Below are 6,539 nucleotides of genomic sequence, written 5' to 3' on the forward strand. Positions count from 1 at the left end.
TGGAAGATAAAATTGATTTTTTTTTACTACATTCAATTAAAAATGTTTTGCCACAAACAAACTCAATGTAGCCAAGATTAAAAGGTAAACTGCAGAAAAAAATCTGTATAGCAAGTTTCTCCAGTTAAGATCTCATTTCCAAGATATATACAGAACAAATTCAAATTTAAATGAAAGATAACCATTTCCCAATTGCAAAATGGTTTAAGAATATGAATGGGTAGTTTTTAATGAACAAATTCCAGGGCACCAATAGCCATATGAAAAAATGCTCCAAATAAAAAAATGGAGAAATGCAAATTAAATCAATGCTAAGGTTGTATCTCACACCCATCAGATTGGCAATGACAAAAAAAAAAAAAAGAAAGAAAGAAAGAAAACGAATGTTGGAGGGGATGTGGGAAAACAGGAATATTAACACATGGTTATTGGAACTGTGAATTAGTCCAACAATTCTGGAAAGCAATTTGGAATTACAGAGAAAAATAACTAAATTCAGCTATAACTCTGCTAAACTTATATCCCAAAGAGATCAGAAAAGGAGGAAAAGGTCTTACATGTACAAAAATATTAAAAGCAGCTCTTTTTTTGTGGTGGTAAAAAACTAGAGACTAAAAGGAGAATCATCGATTGGAATGGCTGAAAAAATTATGGTTTAAGAAGATAATGAAACACCAGTATGTTATAGAAATGTGTGTGGGGGGGAAGATTTAATTTTTGTGAGGCAACCAGGATTAAGTGACTTGTGACAGTTATTGTTGAGTGTCTGAGGCAGGATTTGAACTGTGGTCCTCCTGAGCCTAGTTTGTGTTCTATACACTATACCACTAGCTATCCTAAACAAAATGATTTTTAAAAGTAATAGTAAGATTTAAATGAACTGATGTGGAGTGAAATAAGCAGAATCAGAAAATTTTATCCTATTATCTCAATTATAAAAATGTATATTTTTGAGGAGTTGTATAAACTGAAAAACAATGAAATTAGCAAAACCAACAAAACACATATAGTAATAGTACTTCAAAAACAAAAACCATAATATCATTCTAGAGGACCAATGATGGAGCATGTTATTTATCTCCTGACAGAAAGATGATGCACACAAGGTCAGGAATGAAAAATGTATTTTTATGAACATTTCCAAGGAGGAAATTGGTTTTGCTTGACTGAGTTTTTGTTACTTAGGCTTTTTTCTCATTGGTGTGGGGTGTGAAAAAGAGAAGAAATATATTTGTAATTTTTTAAAGTTCATTTGAGAAGAAAAAGAATTGCTCTTCTATGTACTCATATATTTTCTTTTTAAAAAAGCCTCCTGGAAATGAAATCATACTTTCCATTGATTTTCATTATTTAAGAAACATATCTTTAATTCAGATTGGGCCCCAATTCCTTTATATCTATAGATATGTTCTTCACACTTCCCCCTTTCTTGTCTAGAGAAGAGTCATAGTAATATCAGAGCCCATAATTTTAATGTAAAAACTATTGTATTATTTGTATTGTATTTGTATTGTATAATTTATAATATAATATTAGGGAGTTGCCTAGGGCTTACAGAAATTAAGTTAGTTACTTTGGATATCACAGGAATATGCAATAAGAGTTTGAATACCTCTCTCTCTCTCTCTCTCTCTCTCTCTCTCCTTCCTTTTTTATTTTCCCTCCCCCCTCCTCCCTTTTCTCTAGATTTTTGTTACATGAACACTTAAGGTACTCTCATTTCAATAATTCTTCTAGCTAATCCTTTTTGTCAGAAAATTTTAAAAGATTCTAATATAAATAATTGTTGAATTAGCTTTTTTATGGCAAGTTCAGGTGTTTTTATATAATAAGATTGTGCATACAAAATTGTTGTCTCCACAATATTATGCTATACAAAATTTCTATCAGATTCAGATTGGATTGGTAAAGAGACTGAATCAACTGCTTCTAAGAATATTTATTTGAATGTATCTATAGACATTGCATCTTGTAGTAATCGATTAAGGGCATGCCAATGGTAACTGGTTAAATCCATCAAGATGCTGTCAGGCCTATCTAGGGATTTCAGGGGAAAAAAGGTGAAATCCTGTTATTTACATATTATATCTTTGTTTCCCACTGATTCCCATCAGGAAAATAGGTGAGCAATCTCTCAATGAGTGCTCTAAAGAAAAGAAGCAGCTGAAGATGAAAAGGTTTGGGGGTGTTCAGGCTCTCTTAATTATCTGAAAAATTCAGTCACCAACCTGGGACACCTTCCCTAAATTGGTTCTGGGGAAGAACCATACAGAAAATACTAGGTTTGGCCCTAATTCTTGGTAATTACCCATTGTGTGAGCTTGGGCAAGTTACATTTTCTCCAGGACATTTAAACTATTTTAGGGATGGAATTGTCCATAAATGAGTACAATGAGATTAGGAACCAAATGGCTTGATGGATAGACTTTTGTAGTTGAGCTCAGGAAGATGAGAGTTTGAATCTTGTCCCAATCTGGGAACTTATATCTCTTTGAGCTGATTTTCTCATTGGTTAAAAAAAGAGAATGATAACAGCACTGAGGATTGAATGAGAAAACACATCAAGTGCTTTGCAAACTTTAAAGTACTTTATAAGTAACATTTTTTCCTCAAATCAAAGCTCAAATCTTAAAAGCTTAGAACACAATCCAACACCTTTGTGATTCCTTTTGTAATGATTGTTATCCAAATGGTATGTCTACAAGAAAAGTTATATAGATTCTCCCTAGATAGTTGGTGTCACTCTTAACATGTAGATTTTTATTTTCTCTAGCTATTTATTTGACTTTCCTGGATCTCAGTATATTCATCTATAAAACAAAGATCTGAGATTCCTTCAAGCTTTAATCCAAAGGTTATATTTTTTTGCTGTTATTATTCTTTTAAGTTAGTTGGGTAAACTTGGGCAAACCAATTAAATTTTTGTTGCTCAGGGCAATTGTCTTTATTGCAGATGAGTTAGTGATATCTCCTGGAGGAGAGAATTTCTACCCCCATGAATATCTTGCAACCATCATTACCCCAGAAATTTGGCAATGTAAATTTCCAGGCAGTTTATATATTCAGTAACTAAACTACTGGAAAACCAGTATTTTAAAAACAATTTTAAGAACTTTTCATGGCCACAATCTTTAAAAGGCTTTTTGTAAAAATGAATTTTCTACATTTCACTGGAGTGAGGTAGAATAAACCAAAATTGTATAGAAATGTGACATTTATTAAAATATGTTACAAAAACAAAACACTGGTACAGAGGTAAAAGGAGAGAAAAAATATAAATGGGGATAATAGGATGGAGGGAAATACAGAATTAGTAATAACTTTGAATGTGAATGGGATGAATTCTCCCATAAAATGGAAGCAAGTAACAGGGTGGATTAGAAGCCAGATTCCTATCATATGTGGTTTACAAGAAACACAGATTCACACAAAGGCTTAAAGGTTGGAGCAGTATATATTGTGCTTCAGTAGAAGTAAAAACAGGGGTAGTGATTCTGATCACAGAAATAAGGAAAAGCAAAAATAGATCCAATTAAAAGAGATGGAATGAAACATCTTGTTAAGCGGCACCATAGATAATGAATAATATCAATTATGTATATGTTTATATAAATAGATCAAGTAGCAGAGTATCTGTAATATTCTCTCTAAAATGGAATCTTCTCTGGGAGCAAGTTTCTTGGTGGGCTTCTGGGAGTAGCCTTCATTTCAGTTCAGTGTAATCACCCCGAATGCAGTCAAGAGTTAAAGTCCAAATCCTTCATTGTCTTGTCTCCTTCACTTGGAGCTCAGCTAGTTTTTCTGCAGGCCTTCTAGATTTTGGCTTCTGTGTTCTCCACAAGACAGCCTGCCACCACTTCTCTGTTTTCCTTAGTTCTGCTCGACTGAATCCTGGCTTCTGAATCTCCAGGACTGACTCCTGGTTGAGGCGCCAAGCTTATATATGCTCTCTTAAAGGTGTGAATCTTGTAGAACTTAAAATAAGTACTAAATACATGCACTGAACCAGAGAACTGTTACATACCATGCTAAATAATCATTGTCTCCATCAATTCCACTGACTTAGCACCTTGTTTCAAGTTCTGGCCCATAACAAGTATCCATATTCTAAGAGGAAAAGTTGTGAGTTGCAGGAAGAGTTATACAGTATACTAGTGGGGGATCTCAAGCTCCTCCTAGAACTATATAATCACAGAATAAATAAAGGAGATGAACAGAATTTTAGAAAAGTATGATAGACCATTAGAGAAAATTGAATGGGGATAGAAAGGAATATACCTTTTTCTCAATAGTATATAGCACCTACCCAAAAATTGATCTTAGGTTATAAAAACTTTACAATTAAATGCAGAAAGATTAAATGGATTCTTTTCAAATCATGATGCAATAAAAATGTGTAATAAAGGGCTATGGAAAAAAATAGACCAAGAATTATTTGGAAACCAAATAATTTAAATTTTAAAGAATGGGTTGGTCAATAAATCATAGAAACAAATCTTATCCAAGATAATGACCATAATGGGACAGAATACCAAAATTTGTGGGATGCAGCCAAAGCAGTTCTTAAGGGAAATTTTATATTTCTAGTTGCTTATATGAATAAATTAGAATGATTAATTGGGCATACAACTAAAACTAGAAAAAGAACAAATTAACCCTGCAAATTAAATATTTTATAAATTCTGAAAATCAAAACAGAAATAGTAAAATTTATTGAACTAATAAAACTAGGAATTTATTTTATGAAAAAAGTGTTCAATTTGATTAGAAAAAGGAAAGAAGAAAACCAGATTACCAGTATGAAAAATGAAAAGGGTTAATTTACCATCAATGAGAAAAGCAATTAATTAGGAACTATTTTGCCCAATTGTATGCCAATAAATGACAATCTAAATAAAATGGATGAATATTTACAAAAATATAAATTGCCCAGATAAAGAGAAAATAAGATATTTAAATAGCATCATCTTAGAAAAAAGAAATTGAACAAGATAAATTTTCAGGTGATTTCAGCCAAACATTTGAAGAACAATTATTTCCAATACTAAAACAATTTGGGAAAATAGACAAGTAAGGAGTCTTACAGAGTTATGTGGTACTGATATCTAGACAAGAAGAACCAAAACAAGAGAAAATTATAGATCAATTCCCCCTACTGAATATTTATGTAAAAATCTCAAAACATTAGCAAAGAGATTACAGCAACTTATCATCAGAATAATATACTATGACCAAGTGGAAGTTATACCAGAAATGCAAGACTGATTCAAAATCAAAAAATTTATCAGCTTAATTAACCATATCAATACCAAAACTAACATAAATTATATCTCAAGTACTTGCCAAAGCACATCACCTTTTCCTATTAAAAACAGAACATAGGAATAAATGACAAGTATAAGTAACATCTATTTAAAACCAGCAAGTATTATATATAATGGAGATAAACTAGAAGCATTTCTAAGAAGATTCAAGGTTGCCCATTTTCACCACTATTAATTCCAAATTGTAGTGATTTTAGCTTTTGCAATAAGAGGATAAAAATTGAAGGAATTAGAGTAGTCAATGAGGAAATAAAACTTATCATTCTATGCAGATAATATGATGGTATATTTAAAGAATCATAGAAAATCAAAACTACTAGAAACAACTTTACCAAAGTTGTAGGATAGAAAATAAACCCACAAAAATCATTGGCATTTCTATATGTTACTGACAATTGCTTATGGGTAGGCAGAGCTAATATAATAAAAATGACAGTTCTACTTAAAATTAATATAGTGCCTTATCAATCAAATTGCCAAAAATTACAGAGCTAGAAAAAAATCAAAGATATCAAGAGAATAAATGAAAATAAAATTTAAAGGGAGGTGGCCTACTATATCAGACCTAAAACTATATTATAAAGTGACAATCATCAAAATTATTTGGAACTAAGAAATAGAATAGTTGATCAGTGGAATAGGTTAGGCATACCACACACAGTAGTACATGATTATAGTAATCTATACTATACCATTTGATAAACTAAATCATTTGATAAACCAAAGACTTCAAAATGGGTTCATGATTCAGACATAAAGGTTATAAACAAATGAGAACAAGAGATAGTCTATCAAGATCTGCAGATAAAGGAATTTATGGTCAAAGAACTATAGAACATTATGAAATGCAAAATGGATAATTTTGATTATTACATTAATTTTTTTTCAAAATAAAACCAAATGCAGCCAAGATTAGAAGGGAAGCAGAAAGCTGGTGATTTTTAGTGCCAGTGTTTCTTATAAAGGTCTAATTTCTAAAATATATAGAGAACTAATTCAAATTTATAAGAAAAGCCATTTCCCGATTGATAAATGATCAAAGAATATGAATGGACAATTTCAGATGAAGAAATTAATGCCATTTCTAGTCATATGAAAAAAATGTTCTAAATCACTATTGATTAGAGAAATATAAATTAAAACAACTCTGAAGTACCACCTCACACCTCTCAGATTGGTTAAGATGACAGGAAAATTTGGCAAATGGAGAAGAGG

This window comes from Antechinus flavipes, chromosome 2, assembly GCF_016432865.1.
Source record: "Antechinus flavipes isolate AdamAnt ecotype Samford, QLD, Australia chromosome 2, AdamAnt_v2, whole genome shotgun sequence".
In the NCBI taxonomy this organism is placed as follows: Eukaryota; Metazoa; Chordata; class Mammalia; order Dasyuromorphia; family Dasyuridae; genus Antechinus; species Antechinus flavipes.